This window comes from Eptatretus burgeri, unplaced genomic scaffold, assembly GCF_056783735.1.
Source record: "Eptatretus burgeri isolate ZD-2024b unplaced genomic scaffold, Ebu_testis_v1 Ebu_testis_scaffold_1325, whole genome shotgun sequence".
Classification (NCBI taxonomy): Eukaryota; Metazoa; Chordata; class Myxini; order Myxiniformes; family Myxinidae; genus Eptatretus; species Eptatretus burgeri.
This window is the reverse complement of record NW_028223274.1, coordinates 1-14,000: the sequence shown is the minus strand read 5'-3', so window position 1 is coordinate 14,000 and position 14,000 is coordinate 1. Positions and strand designations below refer to the sequence as shown.

Genomic DNA, 14,000 nt, shown 5'->3' with positions numbered 1-14,000 from the left:
AATGGGTGCATGATAGATTTATTATAATCTTCAAAAGAAATCTTTTCACCAGGTTTAGGCATTGTAATTACAGCTGATTTATGATTACTACAATATTTTGAATGTTGTTCTAATCGTTCTTTTGTATGAAATGAATTAAGACATCGCTTACAAGGATATATTTTGTTTGCTGTTCTGAATACCTGAGAAGAGATTAATCTTGATAAATTATTGATGTATGTGTAATGTGAATTCTTTCCAACACTAAAATATAAAAGATCAATGTGTGTTTCTTCATTTTTATAGTTGTTTGAAATTTTTAATATTTGAACTTTGTTTGTATCCGTTAATCCATATACATTAATAGAAAGATTATTCTTTTTCTCAAATTTAGGAATATCTGTTAATGGCATTGGGAAATTAAAATCTTTAATGTCCAAGGTATTCTCATATTTCATATATTGTTTTACTCTTTCTGAATTACATTTTGGTGGATGTAAGTGAACAAGAACAGACCAGAGAAAACATTTATTATCATTATTCTTAATATTAACAACTGCCTTCTTTCGTTTTATTTCTTTTGGTAATTCAATATAAGAAGAAGCTTTAAGAGGGTTTGATTTTAGAATGTGTATATCTAAAAAGATGATTTTTTTAATATTGAATCCACTTCCTACCACTGTATTATCAACATCCTCCTCTTGTCTTGATAGTTCTTCATAAACCCCACTATTCAAAAAATCTTGAAATGATGTTATAAAATGAAGATCTGTCCTCATATAAGGAGTTTGTTCTTCAACTTGTCTTTTCATATTCATTTTCACTCCCATATAAAACTTTAAAGTTTTCATTTCTTTTAATGTCTTTTTAATAAATTTTTCAACATCAGGTTTCACTATTTCAATTGATTCAACTATTGATGATGGACCAGGTTCTCCAAATTGAAAAATCCTGATTTTTATATGCCCTTTAAATGCCCCATCAGTGTTTTCAATATAATAGTCTCCCTTTACTTTAAACTCATTTTTCTTGTGTTTTTGTGATTGAAGATGCCTATTATAACTACTCTTCAAAACATCCTTTGAGCAGGTATCACAATGTTTTCTTTCCAACTCAAGAGGGGATATTTTGTGAAATAGATTAAATGTGTGTTTGTTGGTTCGGAGGTGTTTTCTATAATGTTTATATTCGTGATTACAAACATCGCAGTATGTTGTATTCACCATATTTATATAATAAAACTTTGCTTAAACTAAAATTTTCTTGATGAAAATTTCGTTTATTTTACAGGTGAATCTGTGCTTAAACTAAAATTTTCTTGATGAAAATTTCGATTATTTTACAGGTGAATCTGTGCTTAAACTAAAATTTTCTTGGTGAAAATTTCGTTTATTTTACAGGTGAATCTGTGCTTAAACTAAAATTTTCTTGATGAAAATTTCGTTTATTTTACAGGTGAATCTGTGCTTAAACTAAAATTTTCTTGATGAAAATTTCGTTTATTTTACAGGTGAATCTGTGCTTAAAACCATTTTATCCTCCAACTTTTTCACTTAATAAATACAATGTTTCAAGACACAAAAGACAAGTTTCAATCAATCTCTTCATTTGTTAAAGATGCTGAGAAATATGTCAAGGATGTAAAATTGAACAAAGATAAATATAACAACTATTGGATGAAAACAATTATGGTGGATATGATGAGTTCTTCAATTTACTTCAGTGGAAGGGCTTTTAGTATACCTGGAAGAACATCAATTAAGGTATCTCTAACAAAAGTTTCTCCTCTCCTTCTGGCAATATATTCAAAACTAGAAAAAGCAATGAAACAAGAAAAGGTATCAAAAAATAAAAACCTTATGGATAAAGCTTTAGAAAGAAAAGATAAGAACATCTGCAATATGCAAGGAGAAATTTGTATTTTTTTCAACAACCCTAAAGATATAAATCCTGATGAAATAAAGGATGTTAATATATCAGGTGAAATGACATTTCGTTCAATTGTAGTTAAGGATCATTTTAAAATTACCTTTAATATAAAAAATGTAGCAGTTGAATCTGTTAATGAAAAAATGTATATCGATATCGATGGTAATGTTTTTTCTACTAATTAAATGAGTCAATATTCAACTGAAGATTTTGAAGATTATGAGAGTGATTATGATACCGAGAGTTTGCATTCAAACGATAGTTATGGCACCGAGAGTTGGTGTTCAAATGATAGTTATGAAAGTATAGATGATTCTGAAAGTATCGAAGATGATATCGAAGATGAATTTCAGTTTAAGTAAAGTTTTACTTTATAAATATGAATAGTTTACTCGATTTTGAGCCTCTTGAATTCCATGATTCTCCATATGACAAATTTGAGAATTGCCCTGCGTGTGAAAGACGGGGATTAAACACAGAGTCAAAAGCCTATAAACAATGTATATTCTGTGATTATCTTCTAATTAATGATAATCATAAATATAAAAAGGAAAATAATTCTTTTCGATTTACACCAAAAATGAATTACTTTACAAGATTGATTAGAGAAATGAATGTAAAGTATGAGGGTGATAACACACCTTTCCTTACAAGGGAAGAAACTGAACATATTCGAGAAATGTTCAAAGGATTGTTGTTATATATTATTCATGGATGTGATTTTCAGGGAAATATCAACACAAGATATTGCATAAATAAAATAATGGATTATCTTGAAATTAAACCTGAACTTAGGATAAAATATAGAATTTCGAAAAAAGCCAATAATAAATTAAATAACCTGTTTTCCAAATATATAAATGAATGATTTTTTACCCATTTGGGAAAATAAGATAAAATTTGACAACCATAAAAATCTCCCAAATTCATTAAGATGCCTCATAGTTGGTTCAAGTGGATGTGGAAAAACCTGCTTACTTTTAAAGATGCTCCTCACTCCCAACTTTTTAGATTATGATAATTTAATAATTTTCACAAAGTCGAGTTTTCAACCAGAGTATCAACTACTCTCACAAGGTTTTAATGCTGGTCTTCAAAAAGAAGATATAATCGGTTTATTTAAACTTCAAAAAAACCTAAATGATTTTAACATTGAAGATATAATACAACTATTTTGTGATACACAGAGATGTAAAAAGAAATCAAAACCGATAATTGTATTCTGAGTGATAATACGGATGATATACCGTCTCCCCAAGATTTGGATAAATCCAAAAAGAACCTCGTTATCTTTGATGATTGTGTTAATGAGAGAAACCAAACGGTAATGGACAGCTACTACACAAGAGGGAGACATTCTTCTTGTAATTGTATTTATCTTAGTCAATCGTACTTTCAGCTTCCTCGTCGTTCCATCAGAAACAATGCTAATACTTTTATTTTATTCAAGTTAAATTCAATAGATATAAACAATTTTTGGAGAGACAATTGTTCTACATTATGTAGTAAAAAGGAATTTGGGGATTACATGAAACACACGACTGAAAAATATAAATATATTGTTGTGAAACAAGATGAGATATTAAATGATATTTTTCAATAAATAAATGGATGCGAAAGAAAGAGCAAGAAGATTTAGGGAACATCAAGAGTTGGTTTCAAAAGTTGTAAAACAGCAGGAAGACATAAAGAAGAAACGCAGACAGAAACTAACGGGCGAAGAAGCATTTGAAAGAAAACAAGAGAAATTTTTTAAACCACTTTTAAAAACTTCCCAAGGAAAAATGAAAGATGTTTCCACAGTTCCCACAGTAGAATATACTCCTAAAAAACTTCAAATGTTAAAAGATTTCAGTCAAATGACGGAGGAAGAATTAGAGCATTTAGGAGAATTAGAATATGATGATGAAGGTTTATTTCAACAACTGGAAGAGATTAATCGACCCCTGATTATATTGTGAATGCTCTTCAAAACAATGAATATTCAGCGGATTCAAAAACCAAAGCAGGACTCATTCCAACAGAACAATCAGCAATATTTCATCTTGTTCAAGAAAAGGTATTGATATTTAATGATGAATTAAGGTTCTTGGGTTCTGCTCAACCCCCTGTTAAACTAACTCCGAGATTAATGTTTCTTCTCACAAAAGATGGAAGACAAGGTTCAACTGTGAGGGATGAATCAAAGTATATTGATAAACCATTGGATATGGAAAATAATGATGATAGAGTATATATTGATCTGCTGAACACTCTAAATTATAAGGTTATTCTTTCTGGTAAAAGTAGGAAGAATGAGAAGGAGAAACACATTATTCAGGCTTTAAGTATCCTTGGTTCAGGTGTTAGTTTTCTTCCAAATGACCCATCGCAATTAGTTAATAGACTGTTATTGTTGTTAGGCAGTAAGAAGGCTGGAAATAACAATTGTTTTAATGAAGCATCAGCCATTTTAGACCAGTTGATGAATATGAAAATAATTAATAAATATCAATATAAAGACATTTTATCTCATATTAAATAAGATGAGAAGCACAATCCTTAGTTTCAATTTCACAACAAGCGACCACACATCTTCATTCCCATACCCACTACAACTTGACACAACAAAAGAATATGAGGCATCTTTATTGTCCATGGAAACTTATAATACCTTATTTAATATAACCGAGAAAAATGACAAGTTTAGTTATAATCCCGGAAGTGGATACAAAACGATAACAGTCTCACCCGGAGCATATGAGATTTCTCAAATATCTTCCGAAATTGCTCGTCTTATGAAAGAACAGGGTGATGAACCAAAAATATTGTTATAAACATTCAAAAACATACTTCAAAATCAACGATTAAAGTTAAAAATAACTACAAGGTTGATTTCACAATTGATAATTCATTTAGAGAGTTATTGGGTTTCTCCTCAAAAAAGATTGAAACTAATGGGACGTTTTACAGTGATAATGTCATTCAAATATCCTCAGGAATAAATTCGGTGTTAATTCACTGTGATTTGATTGATGGTGCTTATAATGATGGGAAAAAAACAAATACAATATTTTCATTCAGCGCATACTCAACCCCAATTGGTTATAAATTCAATATGGAACCCAAAAATTTGGTTTATCTACCTGTGTCAGGAAAAACCATACACAGAGTAAATTTTATGATAACCAACCAAGATAATCGTGTGATTTCTTTTAATGGAGAAGTTATATCCATCAGAATTCACCTACGTGAAGTTTTCCAATAAATAAATACGATGGTTATTGTGAGGAAACACGAGTTGGGAAAATATAAAATAATTACAGGGGATGGGATGTTCCTTTCCCCATACTACAAGGGTGAAGGTATGTATCTTGGTAGAGGATACTATAAACCTAAGAGACAAAGGGGTGTTGGACATCAATTTAGAGGAGATGGGATAATTGATACTCTCATGGGTATTGGTTCAACTATTCTTAAACATAAAGATCTAATTGGTTCAACTGCTTCTGCTGTGGGAAATGTAGCAGGTGCCGTAAAGAGTATAAAAGATGCTCAGAAGGAATCTCATAAATTACAAGCAATAAAAGAAATTAAGAAAGGCAAAACTCAGTTGTCCCCCAAGAACGACAGAAAATAATTCAAATACTTGGATCAGGGTTTCAAAAGTTTTAACATCTTTTTTCCTAAATAAATACAAGTATGGAAGCAATTGATAGTATCTATGATTTGGATGATACTATTATCATCTCAAACTCCACTAAAAAGAAGATTACTTCAAGGTAAATGCAATAACTGGAACAGACTGGAATACGAATGGTACAAAAAGTTTTGAAATAAATAATCAACAAACCTATTTGAATCTCTCCGAAAGTTTCTTGTTGTGTAAATTTAAATTCACTAAAGCTGGGAATAATACAAACGCTACACTTGTAAATGATTTCTTCTGGAAAATGTTTGATAGTGTGCGTTTGTATATTGGGACACAAGAAGTTGAAGCGGTTGATTATGTCTCTGCTGTATCTGAAATGATAAAATTTACACTCTATACATTCAGTGATAGAATGGGAAAGGGGTCTGCCGAAGGTTTTATTCCTGATATGTCAACGGGAACAAACACAGACCCTGGATATACTCAAAGGAAAGGAATGTATAATGATGATACAAAAGCAGAAAATAGTTTTACTGTGGCAGTTCCTCTTAAAGGTATATTTGGATTTTGTGATCATGATAAAGTTCTGTATGGTCTTAAAATTAGATTTCAACTACAGAGGAATGATAATGAAAATCGATTGCTTTTTGGTGTTGGTAGTGCTTTTGGTGAACAGAATAAATTTGTAATTGAGGAGATGAGTTGGTATATCAGTGAATATACTCCTAATCTTAAAACAGAAGAGATGTTGAATCGAAGACTTAACTCAAAGAAACCACTCAGTGTATCATACCTCAAAAGAAGATGTCAACATGTTAAACTCAATCAAACTACTTACACGTGGAATTTGGGTGTTCTGGAAGGAAAGCCACGATATCTGTGGATCATTTTTAAAAAGCCAGATGGTGATACTGCGACTGATAAGAATAATGCATTGAGTGATAATGCTAAGGTGAAACAACTTCGCGTTTCTCTAGATGGAACATTTTACCCACGAGATAGATTGGAAATTAATTGGGAAAAAAATGATTTTGCTGAAGCATACAAGTCTTACCAAAAGGTTTGTGAAAGTAATGGAAATAAAGAACCTATTTTGGATATGACAGCATTTAAAAGTTTGTACACAATCTATGCGTTTGACCTGAGCGCTCAAAAGGAAACTATAAAGTCTAATCGAGTGGATACTTCCCTATACATTGAAAGAGGAGAGAGTGAAGAAGTTGATACATATTGTTTGCTTTTGGAAGAAACAGAATTGCAGATTAATACAGATAATGGTGTGATGATTAGTCTCACATAATTTTTTGTTAAATAAATGAGTGGCAAAGTACCAACTGGGGTATATGTTAATCAAATCAATCTTCATAAACTATCATCTTGTGTTCAAAATCAAAAGCCTTGTACGATTAACGTTAATACAATTCAGAGAAAAGGAGCAGTAAGAATTGATGTTTTTCTCACAAGAGAACAGGTTAAAATCTTGAATGACACTGGCTCACTTAAAATTAAAATGACAAAACCAATGTTGAAAAAATATTCAATAAGAGACGAGTGGAGGATTTCTCCCATTTCTAATTCCTTTATTTGCTGGTTTAAGTGCGGTTGGAGCATTGACGGGTGGTATTTCAACAGCGGTGAAAACTGCCAACGAAAGGAAGGCTCAACTCCAGGCTCAAAAAGAATTGGAAAGACATAACAAAGAGTTGGAGAAACAAATTAGTGGAAGTGGTGTAATTGTAGATTTTGCTGAAAAACTTGAAGGTCTGCCTGATAAAGCGAGATTGTTAGTTGGAGATATGCTTTCTTCTATAGCACAAGCAGGTGTAAAATTAACGAAAAGAGGTAATGGATTATATCTTTCTAATAAATAAATGAGCATTGATGAGTGGTTGAAAGAATTTGGAAAGAATACAACATCAAATTTACAACTTGTCAAATATTGTAAGAAATTAAAAATTCATAATGTGGTTATTTGTATGAGAGATGAATTAACAAATGTGCCGAAACATACAAAGAATATTATTATGAACTTAGAAGATAATAATGGGAACGGTTCTCATTGGGTTTGTATTTTTAATAGTCAAGACAAATATTATTTTGATAGTTTTGGTCTTCCGCCACCTGTTGAAGTCATAAAATTCTTACAGAATGGTGTTTATCAAACATTTCAAGTCCAAGAATTAAATTCCAAGTGTTGTGGTCAATTATGCCGATATGTGTTATTTCAACTCAACAAAAATAAAAAATTATGATATTATTTTTAATCTAATATAAATGACTTATGTTGGTAAAGATGGTTCTATCTTTGGTGTATCTCAAGAACTGGATATTGATTTATCAAATTATTACACAAAGGCACAGGCTGAACGACATAAATATAATATAACCAAAAATATTAACATGAAAAATGCTTATAAATTAAAAAATTATCCAACCCCAACTGAAGCGAATGACTTGGTGAGATTAAGTGATTTATCACAATATATATACTTAAATAAAACGGCTGTGTATTCCAAAGATACAGAAGTGTTGATATTATCTCCAGGTCATACAGAATTCACAGTTCGAATTAAAATAAATTTTTATAAAGAAGGGCGTATCGTTTGTATGAGAATAGAACAATGGGGGTATGATATGAATGATTTAGGGTATAATTGGTCATTTAAAATTAACCTCGAAGACCTGGAACAATTAAATCAGTCTCGTAAGGAAGAGTATTATCCACTTGGTATCGAGAATGAGTTTCGTGGGGCTACGATTAGTAAACAACAAATAAAAGAATTTAATAAGGGTAAATATAATAATGGTTTTGCCCTTGTTTATCTCATGAAAACAGAAAAAACAGGATTATATATAATAAGTAAGGAAATACAAAATGATTTAACTATGGGAAGATGGGGAGGTGTTTCGTGCCATAATATTATTCTAACATATATTTCTAATACATAAATGACAGCAAGAAGGCTTCAAGAAAATTATCATTTCTGTGTTCAAGCATACCTTCAAGAAAAGGGTATTCGGTATTTTAATAAATATGTTCTACAACATAAGAATGAGGTATTTTCAATAAAAGATTGGCATTATGCTGATGTTGATAAACCGACAACTTTAGATTTAATTAGAATGTTAAATAATGAAAAAATTATAAAGTTAAGAAAAGGTAAGGCTCTTTTAGAAATTCAAAAGAAATTTTATTGGTTTCCTGTTGTAAAAAATTATTTTGGATACAGGAATAACAAGAAATCCTGATGAATATATGTATAATATTCTATGAGGTGTAAGCGATTCAAGGATAGTAAGGGATGAGGAAGGAGTTGAAGAAGAGAGGGAAGAGGAGGAAAAGGAGAAGAGAGAGAAGGAGGAGAGGGAGAAGAAAGAGAAGGAGGAAAGAGAGAAGAGAGAGAGGGATGAAAGGGAGAAGAGAGAGAGGGAGGAAAGAGAGAAGAGAGAGAGGGAGGAGAGGGAGGAAAGAGAGTGGATGAATAAATATCAAAATATGGAAACCAGTGAGATTCAAAAAGAATAGGGGTATTACAGAAAATAACTCAACCCACCGAGGAGGAAAACAAAGAATTGATAAGTCTATTTACAATACTTTCGACAAGACTATTGACATCGAGAAGACATGTATTTTAATTCAAGTTTTTCATTTTTTTTTTTTTCTTAAATAAATGGGGGAGAGAGTGAAGGCATTTCTAAGGATTCTTTATGTTTTAAAAATTAAGATTCAAATGTGCATGTTGGAAACTAAAAGGTTTTTGCACTCTGCAGGAATTTTTCTCATAAATAAATGAGTTATTGTCTCAAATGTAAAAAGAAAACTAATACTAAAAATATTTCATATATTAAAAGTAAAAATAACAGGGTTATACAAAAAGGTATATGTTCGGTGTGTGGTTCAAAAAAAATCAATTTATCTCCCAACACAAACTAGGAGGAGATATACAAAAGTTTTTATCAGGAAGTAAATTTACAACTACTGGAATACCAGGGGAATTACATCTTCCAGGGTATTCTTTCTGTGGTCCAGGCACAAACTTGGATAAAAGATTAGATGAGGCAGACAATCCTAAATCCTGGAGTAAGCCTATCAATAGAGTTGATGAAGTGTGCATGAGACACGATATTGATTATGGGAATACCACAACGTTGGAAGAAAAGCATGAAGCCGATAGAGAAATGTTGTATAATTTGTCTCTGATACAAAATCCAACCTTGAGAGAAAAAGTTGATCGGTTCATTGTGAAGAAGATGATCAGTGCTAAATTGAAACTTGGACTTGGAAATTCAAAAAACTTGTAAGCTCTAATGATGTCATTAAGATTGAAGAGCAATTAGCTGATGAATTACATAAACCAATATTCACAAAGTTTCAGAGAAGGAAAGTTTATTCCAAGGAAGTAGATTATATCTGGTCTGCTGATTTGATTGAACTCAATAATGATAAGGGGTACAAGTATGCTTTAACCGTTATTGATTTGAGGAGTAGATATGTGTGGGTTGTCCCTTTAAAAAACAAAACAGGTAATACTCTTATGTTAGCTTTTCAACAGATATTTAATAAAAGTAAGAGAAAACCTAAAAAATTGTGGACTGATGAGGGTAGAGAGTTTTATAACAAGACATTTATGAATTTTCTAAAAATAACAGTATTACATTATACAGTACCTTTAATGAAGGGAAGGCAGTTGTTGTTGAACGTTTTAATCGTACCTTAAAAGAGAGACTATATAAAAAATTCACACAACTCGGTTCACAACAATGGTCATCTTTTATTCAGGATATTGTGGATAAGTATAATGACACGATTCACACGGCAACAAATATGAAACCATCAGAAACATTTACAAAATTAAAATATGAAAAAGAGATTAATGTCAGAAAACCTAAGTTCAAAGTTGGTGATATCGTAAGAATATATAGGTGGAAATCTCATTTTGAAAAAGGTTATACGAAAAGATGGACCAACGAGCTTTTTAAAATTGTTGATGTAATAGATACGGTTCCTTGGACTTATAAGATATATGATTTGGAAAGGGAAGAGATTTTAGGTTCATTTTATTCACAGGAATTACAAAAGACAAAGATAAATTGAAATTTTTTGACTCCGCCCCTTTTTGGCTCCACCCACACAAGCCCCCGCCCACAAAGCCCCGCCCACACAAACCCCACACAAACCCCACCACACACCCCCCCACAAGCTCCAATAAATTGAAATTTTTTGACTCCGCCCCTTTTTGACTCCGCCCACACACGCCCCTCCCACCGAAGCCCCGCCCACACAAACCCCACACAAACCCCACACAAGCTCCACACAAGCTCCACACAAGCTCCACACAAAAACTCCACACAAGCTCCACACACACAAACCCCACACAAGCTCCACCCATATTCATCATATTCACATAATTAGTGATTAGTTAATTAGTTCCCCACACACACAACATGTTTATTTAATTAAAAAATTATCCACCCATCCACACAAGCTCCACTCATCCACCCATCCCCCCATCTCTCCACCCATCCATTTATCCACACAAACCTCATCCACATAAGCCTCATCCACATTCACCCCTCCCACACAAGCTCCACCCACATAAACCCCTGCCCATATAAACCCTGCCCACATAAACCCCTCCCACATAAGCCCTGCCACATTAACCCTGTCCACATAAACCCCTCCCACACAAGCTCCACCCACATAAACCCCGCCCACACAAGCCCCACCCACACAAGCCCCACCCACACAAGCCCCACCCACACACACCCCGCCCACACAAGCCCCTCCCACACACACCCCACCCACACAAGCCCCCACCGAAGCCCCGCCCACACAGGCCCCGCCCACACAAGCCCCACCCCCTCATCCCCCCTGTGCGCCCCCACCTTTGACCCACCACCTCCCCCATCCCACCCCCACCCTTCCCCACACACACACATGGGGAGGGGAGGGATGGGATGAGGGGGGGGTGGGTCATTGGGGGAGCGCACCTACCCCCCCCCGCCTGCCCCCCACCCCCCCCTTTACATCTCTTTTATTCTTTTCTTGTAATTCAGAATCAAGTAATTGTAAACAAAACAAATATAATTTATTAATATTGAAAATATTAAATATTCATTTGCGAGAATGTATAATCTTTCCCAGCAATCTTCTTCAGATGTCTTGTGATTTCGAAACTCAGACACCATATTCTGTTTTGAAACAAAAAGTGGATAATAATTAGGTTCTATAAAGATAATTACATGGTAATATGAATAAGCCTCGTTGACCACTGAATTAACACACCAGGAGCCTGTCATCCTTTCATGGTCAATAAAATGAATTCCAGTGTACTGACAAAACCACGTCCAAACTAATGATGCAACCAACATAAGGCGACATTCTAAAGAGAGAGTGATATTAATAATAATTCAGAAATATTTACCTCCAGAAAATCATGTGTTGTACGAGTGATATTAATAATAATTCAGAAATATTTACCTCCAGAAAATCATGTGTTGTACAAGATTGCTTCAACAGCTGATGTTGTGCGATAGTGCTGAAAAAAAAAAATAAGTCAAGGGTATAGATGAAGAGACAGACAGGGAAAGCAACACACACACACACACACACGCACACACACACACACATACACACACACATAGACACACACACGTGCCTCACCATTGGTTTAATTCATTCGAGATCAGAGACCAGTCATTATAAATCATTGGCCTCTTCAATAAGAGCAGAGAGAGGTAGGTAGAAAGACAGACAGAGAGAGAGGCACACACACACGTGTCTCACCATTGGTTTAATTCCTTCAAGATGAGAGGACGTGATAAGACTTCATGCCACTCATTGTAAATGTCTTTCAATTCTCTTCTAAAATCATTGATCTCTTCAATAAGAGTATTAATTTCATGAACCACGTCGTGATATGTAAACTCAATTTCTTCCAATGCCCTGTCAGGGAAAATATATATATATATATATATATATATATATATATATATATATATATATATATATATATATATATATATATATATATCAGAATTATCATGATTTAATTAATAATCATTTGCTTCATCGTTCAAAGAGAAAAGCATACACAAACTTACCAACTCTGTAGTGGGCTGTTGGCTTCATCGGAAGAAAGATCGTCCATGCCTCAGTTGTAAAAATGAAAATCCCGTCTGGCAGAAACTTTGTCTGGCGAACCGCTTATAAAGCAACGATGAGGAGATTGCTTAATCATTGGGTGTGGGCACAGGAAATGACAAGCTTCTCTTAATGATCTCATCTGGCCACCGCCCGAGTTGCAAATCATTTTTGTACATAAACCACGCCATAAAAGTTTTGATTCAAATGTTTTCAGTTCGTGTTCTGAGATAAAATATAAACACGAGACCTTGTCTCACAGAATAGTTCCTATTTTTTCACAGCATGACAGTCCAAAACCACTTCCTCATTCACACAGCACGGCCGTGTCAAAAAAAACACTTCCTCATTTTCACGGCATGAACTGAAAACATTTGAAACAAAACTTTTTTATGGCATGGTTTATGTACAAAAATGATTTGCAACTCGGGCGGTGGCCAGATGAGATCATTAAGAGAAGTTTATCATTTCGTAATGGCACAAAAGGGGTATCTTAAAAAATATAAAGATTCAAATGTTTTGTTTTTCAATATTTTAGATGGGGATTATTGTGCAAAGAAAATTAAACTATTGAAGGAATTTGAGAATGAACAAATGTTTATAGGTTCAATGAGTGAGCTAAACAATATGCATTGGTTATTTGATAAAGAGTGTCCCGGGGCTTAGACGTTTCAGATATTTCTTCAGAATCACCTTTAACAAATCTTTATCTTGTTGTATGGGCTATTTGAATAGAGAGCCCCTAGGTTAAAAGGGGAAATAAAAAAATGACCGTTTTTACAGCCATTTTTCCCTGCTGTGCAGGGGTTTGGCTTTTTCTTGAGGCAATGTTTTATGGCCGGATGCCCTTCCTGACACCAACCCTGGTCGCCTCTTACGACACACAGGGATATGGTACACCTATTCTAACCGGGGCATACACCGGGACCAGTACACTGGCACTCATTTCGCCGACCTCGGAAGGATGGCGGGCTGAGTCAACCCCCTGGTGTTAATTCAGCAGCCAACGGGATTTGAACTCAGGACCCTGGGATCCCAAGCCACCACCCTAACCACTAAGCCAACACCAGGCTCCAGGTTAAAAGGGGAGACAAATAAATATACCTTGGGCTAAAAAGGGGATTTATTTTTTTAGGGGAAAAAAAAGAAAAATTTCATGGCTGAAAATCCCCCATTCATTTACATGGGGAAAAGTGAGCCAGAACCAGTATTCTTACCCTACTCCTGTGCCGGCCAGTTCATCTGCTGGCTGTTTTTCTGCAAGGCCTGTGCCGGCCAGTTCATCTGCCGGCTGTGTTTGCCTGCAGCGGCCTTCTT

The 14,000-nt window shown here is 34.0% G+C and overlaps 1 long non-coding RNA gene across 1 annotated transcript; it reads right to left on the bottom strand.

The window, feature by feature from the left end:
• Window positions 1-11,563: 11,563 nt before the first annotated feature.
• LOC147006881 (uncharacterized) lies at window positions 11,564-13,212 on the bottom strand. The gene is made up of 3 exons (XR_015054544.1): window positions 12,644-13,212; window positions 12,327-12,485; window positions 11,564-12,078 (listed from the first exon to the last, which is right to left on the bottom strand). It is a non-coding gene; the product is annotated as an uncharacterized LOC147006881 (long non-coding RNA).
• Between the last annotated feature and the right edge of the window lie 788 nt (window positions 13,213-14,000).